This window comes from Lepisma saccharinum, chromosome 21, assembly GCF_977018435.1.
Source record: "Lepisma saccharinum chromosome 21, izLepSacc3.1, whole genome shotgun sequence".
NCBI lineage: Eukaryota > Metazoa > Arthropoda > Insecta > Zygentoma > Lepismatidae > Lepisma > Lepisma saccharinum.
The window spans coordinates 1,543,738-1,566,341 of record NC_139249.1 but is presented as its reverse complement, the minus strand read 5'-3'; the positions used below and the strand labels follow the sequence as shown (position 1 = coordinate 1,566,341).

The 22,604-nt window shown below is 41.2% G+C and overlaps 1 protein-coding gene across 7 annotated transcripts in view; it reads right to left on the bottom strand.

The window, feature by feature from the left end:
* Positions 1-22,604, bottom strand: part of LOC146004333 (bromodomain adjacent to zinc finger domain protein 2B-like) — a 164,181-nt gene that overhangs the window by 117,572 nt on the left and 24,005 nt on the right. For all 7 annotated transcript variants that reach the window (XM_083143110.1, XM_083143112.1, XM_083143115.1 and 4 more), the window contains exon 2: positions 14,240-14,339. The gene's annotated coding sequence lies outside the window, so the exon portion shown is untranslated. The remainder of the gene's footprint in view (positions 1-14,239; positions 14,340-22,604) is intronic.

The following is a 22,604-nucleotide window of genomic DNA, read 5'->3' as shown; positions in this document are numbered from 1 at the left end:
TCTGTATTTATTTTTTTACGAAGTACAAGGGGGAATAAATTTGTAGCGCGTTGCTTTGTTAAACGTGAGAACCTTATCGGTGGCACCAGCCTGATGAACGACGTTAATTACGCCCTGTTAATAATAAACCGCGAACCGAAGGATACAGCTAATGGGGTTCTTACTGGATCACAACTCGCTTCCCTTCGCGGGAGCGTACTTGCACACATACGCACGCACACGAACAAGCAGAAAGAGAACAGGTGTCCCCCTCCCTCTCCCCCCCTGCCAAGTCGCCGAGACAGCACAGAAACAGCATTTTAATTCCCCTCCTGTGCCGACGAGAGGCAACTACGCGAAAATCAATTAGCACGAACATGGCGCACGCTAAGAACCATGTTTGCGATGCAATTTTTATGTTCCGAGACGGGCGATGAAGTGAATATTTTAAAATGGCCGCGGAGTTCAGAATGTTCCTTTTCATCGCCGCGAACGATGCATACACGAAGACTGCGCGAGTTAAGTGCAGTGGTGCTTCAATTCATACTTATGCGTCGTGTTAACATTATGCACTCAATCGTATGCCTGCAAAGTAATTTTTCATTCTGGTTTCTTCCAGGCTTGTTGCAATCAGAAAACAATTTACGTGATTTACTCCACGACATAAAACAAAACACCCAAATGTGAAAATATGCATTGATTGGCTTAAGGTGAGGTGTGACAATTTCGCACCAGGCATGTATTTATTTCAATATCGTCGGAATGCTTCTAAAGAAAATCCACGCATAATATGAGAGTATGAATTTCTCGCCATGTTGCAAGTGGAAGCGGTTTTTGAAGTTGATTATTAATCTAGATACCGTGTTTGATGAATAAGTATTTACAGAATCGTATTCCTTACAGAGAGACAACTTCAAATTCAAGTTACGGCTAAACAAATGGGAGTTTCGACTCTTTCTAGCGCAAATATCTTCAATGGATCCTCTACCCGATCATGTTTTCTTTTCCGCGATCGGAAGTTTGATATTCTCAAGAAAACGAATAAAGTAATTCCCCCATAAGCGTAATGCAGTTCTCCTTGCCTCCTACGGCCATCCTGGCAGTGTTGCCAAACCTGTTGCGCATAAAAGAGCTAAATTTCACCTTAAATGGAGCTAAAGCTGACTTTCAAGGAGCTATATTTACAAAGGCTGGATAAAGTGCCTCCCATGGTAATTTTAGTTGTCAAGAGGGGGAGGGGGCGCTGCTATTACCGGTAACTTTGAAATGATGACAATCTATTCATAGTTTTCACCGTGTAGATCTGACGGCATCACCCATCTCAATAATCCACTGATGGTCGTATGAAATCAAAACTAAGGGATTCCCAGATAACAGTATTGCCATCTTCACCTCAGCCAAGGCGCTATATAAAAGTAGCTGAGGAGGTAAGAGGGGATGGGGCGACGCAGCCAATATAATAATATCACGTCACGTGCAAAATGTATAGTACTCATGGCAAGAGTTGGTCTATGTGGGTCGGGGCTAGTGATGGCATCATAGTGGGGCAAGGGGCGGGTGCCACAGTTCACAGCCAAACGTGTGCACGAGCCAGATCTGGCTCCAAACGAGCTAAGTTGGCAACACTGCTCCCCAGCTGCCTGAGAGAGAAGGACATAGGGAAAATTGTCCCTCACCCCCTTAATTTGTTTTACTTCGCTTGTTCCACTTTTAAGGAGGGTGAAATTAATAAAATTTTGCTCCGAGCTGCAATTAAATACTAAAGAAAACATTTTTTTTCTTGCAGGTATGTTCCACAATATTAGGACAACTCAAATTCAAAATAGGGAAATAATTCTACATGCGAGGGTCGGTCACGTATCTGCACTTTTGCTGCAGTTTTCATTAGGTTGGCCACACTGCTTTCTGCGCGGGCATGTCAATGGAGTGTGCATTTGTCACTGATTCAGTGTATATATGACCTTCGGAATAATTTCCTCTTTTCTTGTGTTTACAGGGTAAAAACTGGCCGCGCCACCCTCCATTTCTATCAAAGAAGAACAGCGATAAATAATCTATATATACCGATTGTTTGCATCACAAATGCTACGACGTCAGGGGTCCCGGGTTCGAATAGGGGCCTGGGCATAAGTGCTCTTTGTGCCTCCTTATCATTCTCATCTTCACGATTAGACGAAAGTGGCAGAAAAGCGAAGTAAAAATAAACCAAATCAATCAATCGATACGAGATCTGTCAAATTTTGTCTCCTCTCGTCTAGCAGATGCGGCAATCGATAGTCTCCTCCATTCCGCTTCCGGTTTGTGCTCCGAAATTATTTACCTCCCTTTTTTTATCGGTTCTGAAACACACGCCCATTCGCGGAAATGCAGAACTTTTCACCCTTGTTGTATTTTGTACTTAAAAAAAAAGAAAGGAAAAAAAGCTCGCTTGAAATCCCAGACTAATCCACAGCGCCAAGTTCGGTCAGGGGTGTGGGTGTCATCGTATATAACAGGACTGGGTACGCTTCGGAGCTGACTCACTGCTAAGCGAACCTTCCACCAAATCGATATAGCTATCTGCCCCCTTCTCTTTCAGCAAACCAGCCAGCTTTTGTTTTTTAGCGGGCACCTGGAAACTTGTAACCAACCACCTACCTCCCCCTCACTTTCCAGAGCGAACGCTACTCTCTCTCTCTCGCCCAGCAACTTGTCGGCAGGAGCGACCAAGAGCAACTTCCTCCACTTTTGCATAAAGGTAGCTTCTCGCAAGTTCTAGACCATCTTATGCCTGTCCCAGATGCTCCGAGTTGCTCCTATGATAATTTCCGCTTCGTTTGAACAAGTTCGATGGAAGAAGTAGAAATGTACAGTCAAGTTGTCCATTACCATATGCATTCAGTTTGTTTTGTTGATTTGCTTTATTTTACTTCGCTTCTTTTTCTATCCATCTTTCCTTCTGTTTTCTCTTTTTCTTCCCTTTTTTCTCTTTATTGCCCTATTCCTTTCTCTATTTCCTCTATTCCCTCTTTCTTTGTTTCTACGTTTTCTCTCTCCCTCTTTGTTCTCTTTCCCTTTCTTTCCATCTTTTCTTTCTTTTTTCTGTTCTTTTCTCTTTTTCTATTTGTTTATTTCCCTTTTCCCCTTTCTATCCCTATTTTCTCCTTCTATCCCCTTTTCTGTTCCTTTTCCTTTTCTCTTTCTATCCTCTTCTGTTTCTTTCCCTCTTCTTTCTATCCCTTTTTCTGTTTCTTTCCCTATTCTCTCTCTTCCCCTTCTTGTGTTTCTTTCCTATTCTCTCTTCCCCTTTTTCTGTTTCTTCCCTATTCTCTCTCTTCCCCTTCTTGTGTTTCTTTCCCTATTCTCTCTTCCCCTTTTTGTTTCTTCCCTGTTCTCTCTCTTCCCCTTTTTTGCTTCTTTCCCTATTCTCTCTCTTCCCCTTTTTATTTCTTTCCCTATTCAATCTTCCCCTTTTTCTGTTTCTTTTCCTCGTTTCTCTTTCCCTTTCATTCTCTCTCCCTCTTTTCTCTCCATTTCCATCTTTACCTGTCTCTCTCTCGAAGGTGAGGATATGAAATTGATGGAGGGACACTCACAAGGAACATCCATGCACAGGTTGGGACTCGAAACCGGGATCCCTGGCGCCATACCGCGCTGTGATAACCACTACGCCACGGAGGTCGGCTTAAGTTTGTTTTGAAGAATCATTTACGGCCACATGGTGACCCTTTTCTGACCACCCCTACATAAAATTTCTCGCAACGTCCATGTTTGTAACATTCTGCCCGAGTCTGAAACAAACCACTTTTCAGTCTCTCCTTCTGAATTTTAGAACACACATCTTAACACGTGGACTCTTTCTTCTTCTTCTTCACGATTCAAACTTCTCATCCCACCTTCACGGTGTTTTCCAAAATTGTTTGCAATTTTAAAAGGTCTTTATTATAACTACTTTGAACTGTGCATTAATAATTGCTTCCAGCGTAATAATAGTTATGGAACGAACAACCGTTCTCCAAGAAGGGACTGCGGAAATGCACTTATAAACCGACGTTTACGGGGCAATTTCACGCGTCTTCAATGCTCGCCAATGCAACTCTCGACTGTTTATTACATCGTCCCGTGAAGCAGTATTGCCACCACACGAAAGAAAGAACCAGCTTTTCTTTTGCATAAGCTTGTACTGTGAACCGTCGCTAATTAAACGACAATTAATTATGCCTCCATTTATACATCTTCAAAATTGATCTCCCATCATTCTGGGTCAAGTAGAATGCGGAAACATAAGCAGTATTTCCAGGCATTGGCGCTCGCTCATACTCTCACTTAGAAATTTTGTGTTTAGGAATCTTATCACTAGGGAGCGGAAGTTGATGAAATGTCATCTTTTTTCTGACATCTCGGACACGATGCCCATTAGATACACACAATATTACACTTCGCCTAGAACCCAAAAAAAGGTAATTTTAAAGTGCACTTTTTTTGCATTTTTTGCCAATTTTCAGGTTTTGGGTAATTTTCCCCGATGTTCGGCATTTTTCCGTCATTTTTCGCAATATTCGGTGTATTGTTTCGTCATATTTTGTCACTTCTTTCATTTTGGTAATAAAGTCTTTTCACCAACGTCAACATGGGCCTATATACGTACAGGGAGTCCATAAAGTCCTGCAAAAAAACTAAAACTCTATAACTGTTTAGCTGTTGCGTTTAACAATACACATTTTTTGGGTGAGAAGGGTGGAAGTTTAAAGTTTTGTTCTGGCCACACTGCTCAGTGACGCTTGCACTGGTAATCACGTGATCATGTGACTTAAGATGGCGTCCATCCAGGAAAAGGCACAGTGTGTTCTGTGGTTTGCAGAGTTAAAAATCTTGTGTTTCAGTGCAGAGAAAGTTCCAGACAACATATGGGAAACCACCCCCAGGAAATTCAAGTATCAAGAGATGGTACGAAAAGTTCAAGGCAACGGGAAGTGTGTCTGATTTGCCACGCAGTGGAAGGCCAGGATCGAGTGACGATGTGATTCAGTCAGTGCAGGACAGCGTGCATCGGAGTCCAATGAAATCGCTTAAACGAAGATCCTTGGAACTGGGAATACCGAAGTCAACATTACATAAGATCGTACGCAAGAAGTGAAGGCTCGGCCCTTCACCTTCGGCAGTCTCTTAACAAACAATTTCAAGGTAGATGGATTGGCCGAAGAGGGCCCACACCTTGGCCTGCAAGAACACCAGACTTGACACCTTGCCATTATTGGTTGTGTGGACATGTAAAGACCGAGGTGTTTGTGTATTCACAGAAACCAGCTAATCCGGATGACCTAAAAAAGAAATAAGAGATGTGATTCTGAATATCCCAGGAGAGCACCGTCAGCACGCAATTCTCGGTTTCGCAAAAAGACTGCACAGTGCTTGGACGTGAATGGTGCACAATTGGAGGTTTGGAGATGAACCTGACAAGCAGGAAATAAACTTTGAACCTTGCTGTAACTACACACAAAATATTTTGTTAATAAACTTAATAGTTTTCAAGTTATAGAGTTTTAGTTTTTTGCAGGACTTTATGGACTCCCTATATCTCGCAGGATTGTAATTTATGAGCAAAAGAAATGCTGAACTGGTGACAGTCTTTGTTGTGTCGGGGGAAACTATTAGGTGTCCGTCTGGGGCAAACTCAGATTTAAGATAAGATTTTTCCATTGGAAATTCTCGTTGCATATTTTAATTGAATGTGCATGTGGTATCATTTGGTGCCTTTTTTTTTTTTTAAAAAAAAGTAAGATTGCATTTTGTTTAATTTCCTTTTCATTTCGAAACTAATAAATTTAATGGTCATTTTTTGCATTTTTTTACGTCAATTTTCCCCATTTTTTAGGACATTCTATAGGTCATATACCTATATTTTTTAGGTCATCAACTTCCGCTCCCTACTTATCACCGTTATTAAACAATATTATGAGTATTAACAAGTCAACGAAAGTTCTAAGCATTATTTCCTATGAAATTCAACTATCCAACTTCATTCTCTACAGAAAAACTTGCCCATATATTGGAAATCGGTAGAGGCGATTGGGTGACAAAAGTGGGGAAAGGGGGGGGGGGCAAGAACAGTTTATCTTTGTAGGCAAAGCTTAGCATCAGAGGTCATAGTGCGGGGTCAAAAAGTTTGGGGGCAGACCAAATACATTCTCAATCTCGGGTCATTTTGGAGATGATGTGATCAGCACCACGCTCCGGTCGTCTATGCCCCCCAGGGTTGCCCCAGGTACCAATTGATTTGAGGCTGGGTGAGCCCCAAAGCCGCTTTATGCGGGGGCAAGGCCCGGAAAATTCCGATCGTAGATCACCCACCCCGAGAATCAAACCATGGTCTCCCGCGAGGCAGTCAGACGCCCTACCGACTAGGTCACCGAGGCAACATTTCTGATTTGTCGTAACTTAAACGACAATTTCCGGTGGGAGCGGGTGGGGTGGGGGGTCCGACAGACCCGTTCAACCCTTGTCTCGACACCCATAGGTGATTAGTGATTACTAGACCTCGGAAATTGAAGACCTATAAATCTCCAAAAAAAAAGACCTAAAAATATCAAGAAAAGGACCTAAAAACGGAAAAAAGGACGTATAAATGTGACCAAAATTAATTAATAACTTCAGTTTTAATTACATATTTAATTAATAAAAGAAATACAAAAATCTGGTGGTATGGAACACACAGTGCGAAAAAAACTATATGAATGAAATGCATCTTCTTTCAGACATCATATATTTTTTTAGATTAACATAATTTGAAAAATCATATTTGGCCTAACCACACTAGGGTTTCAGAAATAGGACTTCGGAAACCTTACCCCAGTTGGCATTGCACTATATAACAATAGTCATCTCCAGCGCGAACTTCCAGACAAGTTACGGTTAAAGGACATTGTACTGTACCTGCTTCAGTCGTCCAAAAATGTTTTTCTCTCGTTTCAGGGATGGTTCAAATATATTTATTTATTTCTTTTTCTTTATTTCTTTACTACAGAAAAGGTGTTTAAGAGGTGATGAACTGATGATGATTCGAATTGAGAATGAGTATAAAAACGTAGTCGTAAGAAGGTGAAGTTAGTTGCAAAACAATGCCGTTAAGACCTAAAAAAAAAGGCTTAAAAAGGACCAATAAGCCAAAAAACGCCGAAAAAGGCAAAAAAGGACAAATAAAACCCACCTTTTTCTGGCCTACAATGACCCAAAATGAATATATATTATGTTGGGCCTCGTCTTCGGACACTAGGAAAAAAATGATTTTTCCTCAACTTCCGACCCCTAATGATTACATTTCTTGGAAACTTGTAATCCGTATGTGCCAAAACTATGTCACGGGAGAAAAGTAGAATGATGTGTGCGCTATTCTTGCCACAGATTATACAATTCTTGCTCGACACCTATAGCGGACGCCTTGTATTAGTTGCATTACAAAAAGAATCAAACGACAAGCATTCGACACGAAGATCCTACAGGTTCGTCACACCACTTTCCGAGAAGGTGCACATTTCTAAAACAGCACCGAAGTGAACGTCGTGCCCGCTGAATCCTTTCGCCCTTTGCATCCTGCAGTTCGAGGAATTCGGCTGCGACCAAGTGAACGTGATTACAAGATTATGCATGCCCCGTCATGCGTGGAAACTTCTCTCGCCAAGTCGCAACCAGTTTCCACCGGAAACCTCGCTGCTTTCTCTGCACTGCTCGTGAAGCTTCTCCTGGGCTGAAATTTCCTCTGCGACAAACATTGTTACATGCAACGGCCGCATTGAGTTGCCAAGCACTCGAAGTCCCAAGTAAAATGTCTGTTTCGTTCTCGGTCTTGCCTCTAAATACACAGTACAAGCAATATGCACAGTGTGTAATCGCATAAGGCTGAACAGTACATTCGACTGGCCTTTGTCATCTCCATTCTAAAAACAGCTTTATTCCAAAATCTGAAAAATTGCATCTGCTTAGATTTCCTTCTACAGCATTCATGTGAATCTTCATGTGGCTTGTTTTCGTTGTTGCATAGATGTTGTCAACATTTTCGTGACTACTTACAGTGACTCAAAAAAAGTATTCAACCAACAACAGTCCCCACATATAGTATGTACCATACTTGTTCGTACAGGCTATATTACATTGTATGAAACCCCTCTGTACGTGTTCAGTTGGCGATATATGATAACGAAAGGTATCCAGGAGGACCTTCGAAAAGTTAATTTGTACAAAAGATGCGAGATGCAGTAATTGTACTGATTGTACTGGATGGAGAGTATTATAAATCATCCCAATACCTTCGATGAGCACCATCGACTAATTAGTTGTTAGTCAAAATAAAATATCGACTAATTAGTCGAAAAAAATTAGTCGAATTACTCGATAGGAATGAATACTTAAAACTGGTGGCGATTTACACAGATCTTTGTATGGGCGGGATTTTCACTGGGTGCGATTTTCATATATTCCAAAAAACATCAGAGATCGTGCTGAAATCAGTCCCACGACGGTTACAGGAAATCAAGGAGAGGAAAGGAGGAGCCAGCAGGTATTAACGATGTCACACACAGCTAATATTGTATGTCGCAAGTATTACAGTTGAATACTTTTTCAGCTACTCCTCTACTACTAAAGGCATTTCTTTTCTGTGTAGTCACTTGTGTCAGACATGATTTACACCTGCAATATATACATGCATTAGCAACAAATAATAATTCAGCAATTGCAGTCACGTGGAGGGGGGTCACGGGACTTTGTGCCCACCCTGTACAAGGAATTCTAGGCAATTGTAATTTTTCAGATTTTGAAATACCATACCATACCATACCATACCATACCCCTGGCGACGGTTAAAGGTTCAGCCTAGCCTACAAGGATAATACCTTTCTTGATAAGGCCTTTCCTATGTCGTACTGCGCTAAGACGCCAAGGGTCCCGGATTTGAATCCCGGCATGGGTGTTCTTTGTGAGAGTGGGTTTATGAATTTCATATCACTCATCCTCATTGTCGAGATTAGCTAAAAGAGGCAGAAAAGCGACGCTAAATAAAAATCAGTCAACCAACAGCGTAGTGGTAAAGTCAGCCTGTAATCAAAGGGTCCTGGGTTGGATAGCCGGCGGAGGCACGTAGTGGTTTGATTGCCACTTTAAACTATAAGTCCGGTCTGGATTGGCCTGCATGTGCGCACAAAATGGACGTTAAACTCAAACTTTAAAACCTCTCTCAACGACGTTTTTCTCTTTGGAGCTTCGTTTCGACGCTACGAACGCTAGAAAAACGGAATTTTATTCTGAATAGCTATATCCAACACATTGCACAGGTTCACGGTTGTTAACAGTTTTTCCTCTTGATGTTTTCCGGGTTCGAATCCCGGCCTGGTCATGCGCGTACTTTGTGAATGTCCCTTCATCAAGTTCATTACATCATCACTCATCCTCATCTTTGACGAGATAAGTCAAAAGTGGCAGAAAAATCAATCAAATCAGTCAATCTTCTTGATGTTCTTCACATATTGTGAAACTTTGTCCGTGTTCTACGGCGACACCCCGTGTGTGACCTTGATGTGAATCCCACGTCAATCATCAGAAAAGTGTCTGCTGCAGTGTGCAAATAAAATATGAAAATAAATCCTACAGGGAACAATACGATTCCTCTATCTGTGCAAAAGCGATGCACAAGCAGTTTACAACACCCGCAGTGCATCTGCAAGATTTTCAGTTTGCCCTTTTTTTTTCATCTTTTTTTCAACTCTGCACAGGCTACCTGTAAAAAAAAAAGTATACACGCGTGTGTTTTGTGACTGTCATATTCGTCCATCCTTCTTGGAAAACTGGTTACGTCCGTGTCACTTCGATCGCCGTGCCAAACGAACGAATCCAGCCAGGAAAGGGCGACAGGGAGAAGAGGCAAGAGGGGGGGGGGGGGGGGTGAAAGAAAAGATTGCAAGACCGAGCTCACCAAGAGCGGCAACTGATGGCGTACTCAATAAAAGCGCATCGATTCGGCGACTTCTGCCGGAAACTCTGTTCCATACGAACACGCAAAGATGTCCAGAATGTTCTCTCTGCCACGGTGACAGTGTTGCCAACCGCTCTTCCCAGAAATTCCCTAACACAGACCGAAAAGTGCCCACTTGCTGCGAGAAAGAGATATAATCTAACACATTTTCCCAAATGCGGCTCTCTTGTAAAAGGAAGCGTGGAAAGGGGGGGGGGGGGGCTTATTACAACCTTTCCCAATCTCTCCTCCCCTCAGGCAGAACACTGAAAGCCACATAAGGATATCGAATGTAGTAATGTCTGGAGTAATAAACCGGGAGAAACTGGAACGTGCATGACTGAACCGAAGGTAAACTAACGAATACAGAACAATTAAGTTCACGCAAGGAAGACAGTACGGGAGCTACCTCTCCTGTCCCAACCACACACAGAACAGGAGTGCGTCGGGATGCAAGAGTTGTGGATCTGCTACATGAGATTTTCCGAATCGCAGAGAGCGTAGATGCGTTATATTTAATTAACGTTTCACCCCGTCTTTTTGTTATTCATTTTCTCTTACAGACGATTCTTGTCTCACAGATCTTTGTGTACTGGATCTATGCCGGCCCCTGTGTCGAAGTGGTTAGCACATCGCGCTACGACGCCAGATGTCTCGGGTACGAATCCCGGCCTGGGCATGGAAGTTTGTGAGTATCCATTCATCATATCGTCACTCATTCCCATCTTCGCAAATTAGCCAAAAGTGGCACAAAAGGCGAAGTAAAATAAAGCAAATCAATCAATCTAGTAGACGTACACAAGATGTTATTCCCCGAGCTCACTGTTCTGTACGTTTGAATGGATATAATAAAATCGTTGGTGTTACATAGATGATTCTCCTAAGAGTCAAATAGAACAGAAATTGCAAATCTGACGCTCTGGTTTTTTAGCATACAGGAACCAGTGAACACGTAGCACCATTCTTATGCAGGTGGTGATGGGGTGTATCATAGGAGGGAAAATCACATAGACAGAGAGAGAGAAAGATAAAAATGACAAACAGAATATGATCCGGATATAACGGAGGAAAGAAAAGAAAACAACTGTAGAAAAAGAGAGAGGGAAAGAAAGATAAGTAAAGCAACAAAGAGAAAGGAAAACAGGGAGCAGAAAGAAGATACCCAAATGTCGACCTCTCTTCCATGTATTACATCCTGGACTGCATTCTTGCAGACTGACGAAGCACTGGCGCCTAGACCTGCAGCCAGAATAATCCTCTGTACGGATAGTATTGTGTGGCCCATATGTATTTCTGGTTGTTCCTTCATTCATCTTATCACCATTAACCCAACAGGCACGATTAGCCAGAAGTGGCAGAAAAGCGACGCAAGATAACCTAAACACATGGCCATGAAATTAGCCGGGTGGCAGAAGTTCGCGCTGTTGCCACGTCGGAGGTTTAAGAGAATGAAATATCTCGTTGTAGAGTTGGTCTTTGTCATCCGTGTGATACAAACCGACAGTATTTGCTCCAAGGTCGCGGATGACACAAAAGGCCCCGGAGAGAGGTTGGTCTGACGCTCGAACTAGGCAACGCAGCACGGTCGACGTTGCCACATAGTGCGCGGGAACCAGCGACTCTTGTCCCCTCTCGCTTTGCTTTTCCCATACGTGGCACCAGCGCAATTCAGCTCAGCCGCCTATTTTCGTGGCCGTGGGTTTAATGCATTCATTCAGAAAGGAGAAAACAGGAAAAAATATGAGTGTTTGAGAGAGAGATAAGAAAGATAGAGAGAATGTTCATGCCGAAGTAAAATGGAAACAAGTGGAGAAGAAGATAGGGTAAGAAATGTACAAGAAGACGGCGAGAAAGAAAATCTTTAGACAGTAAGGAACAGGAGGAAAGCGAGAAACGTTGGAACAAAGACACACGAACATGACAACAGAAGCGTGGACCACTCGCTACACGGAATGTGTCTGCAAGGACTTCAAGCTTACCATTCGCCCATGGTGACTCGCCATTCTTTCATGTAGCACTGCTGACGTATTACAAGCGGGGGGAGGAGGGAAGTTCATGGCAGACGATGATGCTTCGTCTGGAGTTCTCCAAAGTGCGCCGTAGCGATTTGCTACTCTCCCCGTTCTTTTTTTCTCCCCCCCCCTCTCCCCCGGAGGAAACGCCCGAACGCCGGGATCTATATGAAAATCGCATCTTCCGAATTTGATGCCGGTTCCCCAGCAGCCCCAGTTTTATGTGCACAGACGAGCTAGTAAAACCGACAACGATGGAAAGCGTTCTTCCGCGAGAACGCCAGACAGTGAGACAGTTTCAAAGCTTTACTTCAATTACCCAGAAGGCAGCGCTCCCATTACGATTAAAACCTCTGCCTTTGCCTTTCGGGACTGCACCGTCCGACCGGAGCTCCCGTCTATAAAAGCGGCCCAACGTCGCTGGCTTTACGATGATCATTTGCAAAAGGGAAACCCTTGCGAAGACAAGCGAGGGAAAATCAATTCTTGGCCCGTTTGCCGTGTCTGGTTGCTTTGCCGCCTTTATCAACTGTGTGCAAGACGGGAAGATAGTCTCAACGTACGTCAACATCCGAATCGGGGAACCTCACGGTTCAGCCAACACGGTATCTCAACACCGCCTCCCTCTCTCTGGACCAAACCCACGCGAGAAATGGTTCCTTTCCTATGCGTTAGTTCTACCCATAGCTTTACAGCTCATAGTATAAAGTCCACAACTCCAATCTAGGTCAGCGCGTGTAACTTCCAACATTATTTTCAAACAAAGCATTGAACGTTGTGATGAAAATTTCCCAAATTAATTCGGGATTTTGTGTGGGAACATTTTACGTCCTTATTTCCTTTGATTTCTAGTTCGAAACTTTTGCATACAAAGGGACGGTACATTACTCTGGATTCTCTTCTGAAATGGACATATCCACTCAATGTGGAGGATATTGCCTAGTTGAGTCAGGGCCTCCGGATTCGAATCCCGGTCTGGCCATGGGTGCTCTTTGCCACTGTCCTTTCGTCAATTTCATCACTCATCCTCATCGTCGCGATTAGCCATAAGTGGCATAAAAGCGACACCAAATAACAAAAATCAAAATCAAATTAAACTCCAATAAAGGATCGGTGAGAATAAATGTAAACAGAACGTGATAATCAAATTCTCAATCAAAAGTTACACTTATGTATTATGATGTTTAATTACTTAATCAAAAGAGCATTTTCTATTTAGCAAATAAAGTTCGGTGTACCCTGGTGCATATGTTTGTGTTTTCAGAGCTAACCAATTGTAATTACAAGTTTTCAAATGTTTTTCTCATGATTCTTCTTATATGCGCATCACCGCCCCCCCCCCCCCCCCCGCGCAAACGAAACAATTCGGTATTTATGCTTTACATAGCTTTGGGCCCCCTCTGTGCCTATGGATCAGCGACTCTCAAAGTGTGCTCCGCAACGCTTTCCGCGGAAAATCTCTCGTCACACATTTATACTTGCAAAGTCGTCACAGCGAATAGTTTGAACACATGGGCGGAGTTTCAGCTTTTGCTTTGGGGGGGGGGGGGCAGACTCTGGGAGAAGCATATGATGTACGTGAGGATTGTTGATTTCCTCGCTTAAGTAAATAAATATTAATTAGTATATTGGTTGTCTGTTTTAAGAGAAGCAAAACAGTACGATTATTGCATTTTGCATTTCATTATTTTTTTATTGATACAATACTTGATACAAGTTATTTTGATGACTCAGCAGTAACTGTTGACTCAACACAAAGTCATTTTACGTTTTTCTTTCTTCAAACTGTACACATCAATCAAATCGTCCGCTATTGCGGCGCAATTACAGCACATGCCATCATGCCAAACGTCAAGATTTGCGGTATGGCTTCATAACAAAAATGTAGTATCTGAACTTAATAATGTGTTATTTTTTTATCTCCTTTAAGTTGGGGGGCAGGCCCCCCCTGGCCCCTCCAGAAATGTTTGAACATCTCAAGCACTCTTCAAGTACTTCCAAAATGTAATGAACGGGAATCTCGAAAATTATGCATGGGGTAAAAAGATCCGCTAACAGTTAAACTCTTTCACAGTGGAAGGAGAGGTTACGAAGAATTCTTGAATTTCAATAATTCCCTTTGTTTGATACTTCGAGAACCACAACATTTGGACGTCACGTTGGGAAATGTAAACCAGCCCTCATCGATTGGTCATTTGCCCTGAACTACTTGTAACAGTTAAATGTGGTGTAAAACATTACCAAAGAATGGAAAATGTACACTTACCAGTTAGCACTTGTACGGCTACTGTCACAGCAGGCACATTTTCCTCCTAAAAACTAATCCTCATCTACCAGCAAGTTGTTGGCTAAATCATAATACAAACCTGCAAAGAAAGAAAAATATATTGTACATTTGATATAACGAATTAAATTAGTAACTTACTGTTTATTTAGCGAAAGTGAAATTATACATTTTACTGTTCATTATTTTGCAATATTTTCCTACGAGGCTTACCATTCTTCGCATTATTAGGAAAACAAAACTCAACTTCATACAAAACTGAATACAGTTTAATGTCTCCGAATGTACGAAATTTCTAATGGACCCCACCTACATGTATCCACCTTTATACAAACTGAGCACTGTAAATCTCCCTCTTATGCTGGGCATAAACAGCCATATGTTAAGCTGTAAGCAGTGATGCGCCGTAGACTATAAGTTTACGTCTACATGCGTTGTCTACACGTAATCTACGCGTAGATTACATTGGGTTGTAGTTTACATAGACTACGTAGACAATCTAAAGTGCATTAAAATTAATTTCCAAGGGCTTCATGAAATGAAAGTGACATTTTCAACTATTTTAGTTCCTGACGAAATGAAAAGAATCCTATTTACAACAAAATTTCTCTTCTCTTCTATCATCAACTATGGAAGAAGATAACTAGTATGCAAAAAACAACAACAGGTGGCAGTCGTGAGGCAAGGCTGGTCTTTTTCCCATAAAACATTACAATATATTTCCTACCTTAGGTTTCTTCCTAGGTGAGAAATTGTTCGAATTTTGAAGAAAGAGTATGAAAAGTTCTTTTCACACATCAGCAACTGATACATAGTATCATTTTATTTTAATTCCACGGCACCCTTTGCTAAGTTATCACCTTTCGCCATGTTGTTTACATAGATTACGTAATCTACGTGTATAAAATAGTCTACGTGTAGAATGTAGACTATCGTTGTTTACGCGTAGACGCACATCACTGGCTGTAAGTCCAATAAAACTTTGTTGAGGTGATTTGAGTAAATCTCACTCACTTCTATTACACAAGATAGCTTTAATTATGTTGATGAAACAAAGAATATGAGATCGATTGACAATAAGATTGTACGTACATCAGCGTCTAAGACTATTCGCGCCCATTACGTTAGGTTACAATCACGGCAGGATTAAGACGAAATTGGGCCTGATACTTGAAATCTTCGGTGAACAATAAACACAACGACGTTATAGTTACGTCACAGCGCAAAGAATAATAGTAACTGTATAATAAGTAACGCTGTGTCTAGACGTCCGAAATTGGGGCTCCAAATTTATTTCTAAGATTTATTTTCAGGTTAATATAGCAAAATATAACTGTTCAGTTTTCGGAAAATTCTTGTCTGTTTTCATCTGGGCCTATTTCAGGAATGGGCCTAATGCCGCAGCATCAATAACACCCATCATAATCCGGCCCTGGCTACAATTAGTCCTTATCAACAACAGGTACGTATCTAGAAATAAATTTCGGGGGGGGGAGGTCCGACCAAGTGTCACAACAATAATAACAGTAGTAATAATAATATAATTATAATAATTAAATAAAAATAGTATTTATTAAATATGTAAAATAATTAATACTGTAATGTTATTATTACAGAAGTAAAAATAAGGTAAAAGAATAGACACATAACAGCACGTATTCATTATCTAACAGTTGGGCTGAAAAGTTCGTAGGCTGACTCATAGATGGCGTTACTAGAATTAAATCCATGTGATTTTTACTTAGTACTAACCTTCAAAAGATACGTGTATAAATTTCACAGCTGCCGGATAATTAGTTCGTGAGATATAGCATTGTGAGTGAAGCAGCTTTTGTTATTGTGAAAAAATGGATAAAAAAGAATTTCGTGTGTTAATAAAGCATTGCTTTTTGGCGAAAAAAAATACTGTTGAAGCCAAGGCTTGGCTTGATAAACATTATTCGGACTCTGCACCAGGAAAATCAACCGTTGAGAAGTGGTTTGCTAAATTTAAACGAGGCGAAATGAGCATCGAAGACGATGCACGCAGTGGACGCCCCAAAGAGGCTGTTACCGACGAAAACATCAAAAAAGTCCACAAAATAATTTTAAATGATCGTAAAGTGAAGTTGATCGAGATAGCTGAGATTATTACATAGCGTTGTTGGAGCGTTTTAAGGATGAAATCACGAAAAAACGGCCCCATTTGAAGAAGAAAAAAGTGCTGTTTCATCAAGACAATGCACCGTGTCACAAATCAATGAAAACGATGGCAAAATTATATGAATTAGACTACGAATTGCTTCCCCATCCACCATATTCTCCAGATCTGGCCCCCAGTGACTTTTTCCTGTTTGCAGACCTTAAAATAATGCTCGCTGGAAAGAAATTTAGCACTGATGAAGAGGTAATCGCCGAATCTGAGGCCTATTTTGAGGCAAAAGAGAAATCGTACTATAAAAATGGCATCGAAAAATTGTATGACCGCTATAATCGTTGTATCGCCCTCAAAGGCAACTATATTGAATAATAAAATCGAATTTTGTCAAAAAAATAATTTTTACTATGTTAGCCTACGAACTTTTCAGCCCAACTGTTAGCTTACGTGTAGTTAAGATCGCCAAAATTTGTATAAAAGCAACTGTCCTGGTAATGTCAAATAGATGAAGAATTGAATATTTATTGAATAACAAAGAAAGGAGTTAGATTCAATTGACGAAAGTAAAGTTCCTGATTGATATTTTATGCATATTATCATAAGTAATAGTGTGGATAAATCTTTGGAACTGCCCTTTAAAGCCGTATGATCCCAATTTCTCGACTTCCAATAAGTTCTGTAGAAACAAATAACCATCGATTATGTAACAAAAGCTAAAAAAATATATCTTGATTATTTAAGTATATTACTTTCGGGGGGTCCGGACCCCTCCTAAATACGTCCTTGATCAGCAACTAAATATAAGACGGCGTCCAGAAATTACTAAAGGGAAATGCCTCGATTAAAATCGTGTGGAGGAGACGAACTCTTTTTTATATTGTGGATGAATATAGATTTTTTTTCTGTAAATAATAAGGAATTATCCAATTTAATATCTGGTCCATTACTTTCGTCTTTTAATATAATTGTGTCACGTTAAGTACTGAGTCTCGTTTTATGAATGTTTTAAGTATTCTTATCAATTTCATTTTTGGCTAAAATTTGTTTACTCAGAGTAATTAATTATATTTTTATTTTATGTAACTTTTCTGCTACTTTTGGCTGATGGCGACAATGATTAACTATCAAAACGTTCGTTCCATGAGCTTTTACGTATTACGTATTAAAAATGTAGATAATTTTAAACCTACTCCAGTGTCCTCAGACGGAAATGTAGAGAAAACGCAGCAAATAATTGCAGCAGACTCGGTTGTATATACGCGTGCGGTCTGAACTTACATAAATCATACATTTATTTATCCACACACCCTCAACAAGTTTTCCCAACATCCTTCTAAAATGATTCCCAGATGTTCAACTTATGGTCATTTTGGTGCAGAGGCGTATATTCTAGGCTAGCTAGGATAGATGCAAAGCCCAGAGGCTGTGCACAGGCTTCTCCAACACCGAAGGAAGACATCCGCAAGCATCTGACATTGTGTTCCTATGGCGACGGAGGTGGGTTACTGGTTACTGTAGAAGCGATTTACCCAGTCCTGTCTCCTCCTCCTCAGAGCGCAAGAGCACATTCTCCTTCGAGCTTCGTGGAGGAGGCGTTCTTGATACGGATTCCACCGTGTGTTGCTACTCATGATTCGTCTGCCAAGACCCATAACGTCAAAGTTTTATTTATTTATTTTTATTTATTTATTTGAGAAATCCTGAATACAGAGAGAATCCATTTTATATCAGGATATCAACAGAGAGAAAAATAGAAATTAACAAATGAGAAGCACGCACACATATGTAACAAGAATAAAATTAAAAAAAACAATAATAATACAATAACTAGGGTATAACAAATATTAATTTCTCTTCGGCTGCTTGATGCACGCATTTCTGAAAGCCTGCTTAGATAGATGGAAGCCTGGAGGATCATTTAGTGTATTGTACCTTGTTTGTAGCCTATAGAGAAGTGACCTTTGTTCTAGGGATAGCCTTGAGGCTTTTGTATAAAAGAAGCTGTTGCATTTGCTGTTGGTACGTGGGATCCGGATGTGAAGATGTGGCAAGAGTTCGTTAGTGAAAAGTTGTCCATTCATGATTTTGAAAAGAAATGTTAGATCTGAAACTTGACGGCGAAGGGACGGATCGTGAATTTGAAGAGTGGACAGAATTTCATGTTTGGAAAAGTTTGCAAGGGCTGGGCATCTATGTTTGACTATTCTGATAAAGAAATTTACCGCTTTGTTTGTTCTCTTTATATTGCTATCACAGGCCATTGACCAAATACAGGGACCATATTCAAGAATAGGTACAACGCAAGTTGACAAAAAAATACATCGTAAAAAAGTGCGAAAAGAGGAAGTGGAGGAATATGATGCCATTATGCTAGTCCAAGTTTTGAATTCAGCATACGCCACTATTTTAGGGCTAAATATATATTTACACCGCTTAACCCACCCTCCCCTCCCGGGTGGACAATTCTCAATGAACCGCTGCACCCAAACAGTGCAGTTGGATATGTTTGTACTTCTGCCGACTACAGAAACCAAGAAAACGCAAAAAAAACGAAGCCTCCCTGGCAGAAGCACTGGCTATCGATTGGCGAGCGAGGGATGCACGTCCAAGTGTCCGCTCGGGGTAATTTTTAGCCGTCCGTCCGCAGAGGTGGGCAAAGCAGCGGAAAGGAAAGAATGGCGAGCCCCTTAGGACGACGGGGAAAAATACTGGGAAAAAAGGGGATGCTTTCGTTGCCCGGGCGACCAGCGTCTCCTAGTGACGGATCCAATCTCCTTCCTTTGCCGTGGTCGATGCCCCCTCCTCCCCGTTCCATTTGCCCTCCCCTCGCCCCCCTTGCCATTTCGACATTTCGTTCCGTCTGCTTTTGTGTTACACGCTGGGAATGTTCTAATATTGACTTCCCGGTTGATGCGTCCGTGGAATCGCATACGACGAGGCTGATCCCGAGCTAACGTGCAAAAAAAAGCGCCTGGCTGCTGAACTCCCCGTTTGGAACACAACGAAAAGTTTTGCTCCTTCGGAAGTGAACCGTCTTCCGTCATGATTTGATTTGCTTTTGTTTCCTCTTTGCTGCCACTTTCGGATACCCGGAGAGATAGCGTCTGTCTTCAGAACCGCACTGGTAGAAGCTATCGCAAAATGCAAGTTAGATTAGGCAGTTTAAACAAACGAATTACGTTGGCACGTCCACACTTCCGTCTTTTGGAGGCTTCTGTATGGAGTACTTCTAACGTCACCGCCGTGTGATCAAAGGGTATCGGGTTTGATACCTCGTGGAGTGACTCAGATCTTAATTTAAACTTTAGGTCTCAGGGGGAGGGGGGGTCCCAGGTTCGAATCCCTGCCTGGGCATAGGTGTTCTTTGTGAGTGTCACTCATCCTCATCTTCGCGATTAGCCAGAAGTGGCAGACAACGTAAGTAAAATAAATAAATCAATCAATAAACTACAGGCCCCGTCCCGATTAACCTAGCTGTGCCTAGAGTGGGCTTAAGAAACAAAAACTCAAAGTTCCGCTTCCGTTACTTTAGTATCAAAAGTAACTTGGTCATATTGTAAATAACTTCATCGTATAATTTCTTTCTTGTCATTAATTTGTGAGCCATACTTCGAGAGCCCTTTCCAGTTAGAAGCACATATGGTCATCGGTTCCATAGCTTGGGTTGGAAACAAAATTTGCACTATCGCTGCAGAATAAAAAGTTTCCGAAAAGGGGACACGAAGAAACGTTCTAAGCTAAACTGTCATGTATTTAGAAGAATTTCACAGAAATTGGTCAGCAGTGGCGGCGATTGTGTTCCAAAAACCTGCGGGGGGGGGGGGGGGGGGCAAGCTGCCAAAACTGACAGGGCAAGGATAGTTTACTTCTCTTTCTAGACAAGGTTTAGCATAGTGTAGGGGCAAAAGTGGCAAAAAGTAGGGGGGCAGTTCCCCCCTCCCCCCTCGCCACTGGTGGTCACACTCCATGTAAATAAAAGCAATCAATTCCAATGCATTAAGATCCAAATGTTTGTAAATACATTTAATTCGCATGCTTCACCAACAAAAATTATTAGAATATGTAGCCGATACACTTCACAGACAAATGAAGTCACACGTAACACATTTTCATTAATGCTTTTCATGCACTCATGCTCTTGTCATCATATTAAAGTCTTTTTTCATTTGTTAGCAGACACGATTAAGTACTTTATAATTCTAGATCAGTTCATTATGAATATTTTAATCCGATCGCGTGTCTAGAACCTTATATTTTATGTGTGAATGTCACACACGCGACTCTGGAATATCCCTATAATGGAAATATCGACATTCATCTCGGTTGAGTCTCATAAGCAAAGAGGTGACACGCAAACAAGACTAACACGCTTCAAGAAAAAAATGTTTTCTTTGAAATAAAAAGGCGAGACGAAACTTCGCAACGAAAACTAAAGTTACATCTATAATGTTATCCAATAAGTTATGTTCCATTTGTAATGTTCATTCAACCGTCGAGACCTCGTTCAATGAAAGGAGAACGGCACGTAAATTCATTCAAGTTTAACAAGGCCTATTTCAGCCGGTCGAATACCTGAAACGGCGGAAGACACCAGCGCCATCCTTTGGCTGAATGCGGTACTACTTTCAGAGCAGCCGTCGGGAAGGCAACAGTTTTAAAATAAAATAAGGTTTCTTTGTGTGTTTTTATCTGCATCGGATTACCTTCAAACCTGTTTGCCAGGCTTTCTGTGATGTCTTCCATTGACACAAGATATTCAAATGGCCATTAACAATTACGAAACAAATATATTCTGCTTCTTTTGCAACGTGAAGTTTTTGGAGTACATTACAACGCTTTTATTACATTAATTAGAATTTCCTTACAAGTCTTGGATTAGCGATTAAACTAATGCTTGTTCACACAGGCTGTGCCCTTCGTAAAATGTATAGCCCGGGCGTTAATATTGGATGACAGTAACAAAAAAAACACTCCGATAACTCATATTTAATCGAATTTCAAAACCTTACGTAACCCTAACGTTGAATGACTTAAGTGTGCGTAAACTTCCCAATCACTCACGACAGAAAAAAAACTCTAGTGAGGATTTTGTTCGTCCATCTAAGCACTTCACTACCTTAAACGTGCCACTAAGTATGGAATCCAGCAACCCATACTTAATTATTAATAGATTTCGTTTATTTTACTTCGATTTTCTGCCACTTTCGGCTAATCGCGAAGATGAGGATGAAAGATGACATGATGAAATTGATGAAGGGAAACTCACAAACACCCATGCCCATGTCTGGATTCGAACCCGGGACTTTTGCCGTCGTAGCTCATACTTAAAAATAATACATGTAATTAGAGTAATATTGATACCAGGAAAAGCAAAATAAATATATCCACTTTTCCAGCAAACTTAACGAAAAAGTGGATATATTTATTTTTGCTCTTCCTGTTAAGGAAGATTAATACTTCTTCCACTGCAAAATATCATCATCGCCACACGCTCCTATGTTAACTCGCATCATATCTTGATTATAATCTCCTTTGTAATAGAAATACATTAAAATGTATTTTCTCCTAAAATATAGTACTGTATTATTTACTTTCAAAGTATACACAAACATAAGACTGTAGAATAAAACTTTGTGAACGATTAAAAAAAACTGTGAAATGTTTGCTTCATTGTCGAAAAAATTACTTGAAAGGGAGTGGTGCGAAAACTCAGATATGGTACTACATTTCCAAGACGAAGGCGATAATCTTTGGGCCATACAACCGAAATGTTTGTAGATAGATACATCCTAAGTTCCATGCTTTTCCTGTAGAAAAAGCAGCCTTATCGGCCGTACAATAAATACATTATGTGTCATTATGACTGTTGCTAGCAGTAGCGGCGATTCGGTTCCAAAAACTGAAAGGAAGTGGGAGTTGGGGGGGGGGGGGTCAAGGACACTTTGCTTTCTCTTGGTAAACATGTAACTAGAGGCCGTAGTGCGGGGGCAGAAAGTATACCCCGCCACTGGTTTACGGCATGATAAAGAGCCTGAAAGTTACCATGGCCTAACGAGGCAAAGTAGGGGGGATCCAGGGATCGAGTCTCGGGGGGGGGGGAAAGGAAAGGTTATTTTCATATTATTTCATCCACTTATCGTCGTTCATCTGTTCCACCTTTTTGATCAAACAAAAGAAAATCGAGGACACTAACTAATCGAACATAAAGCA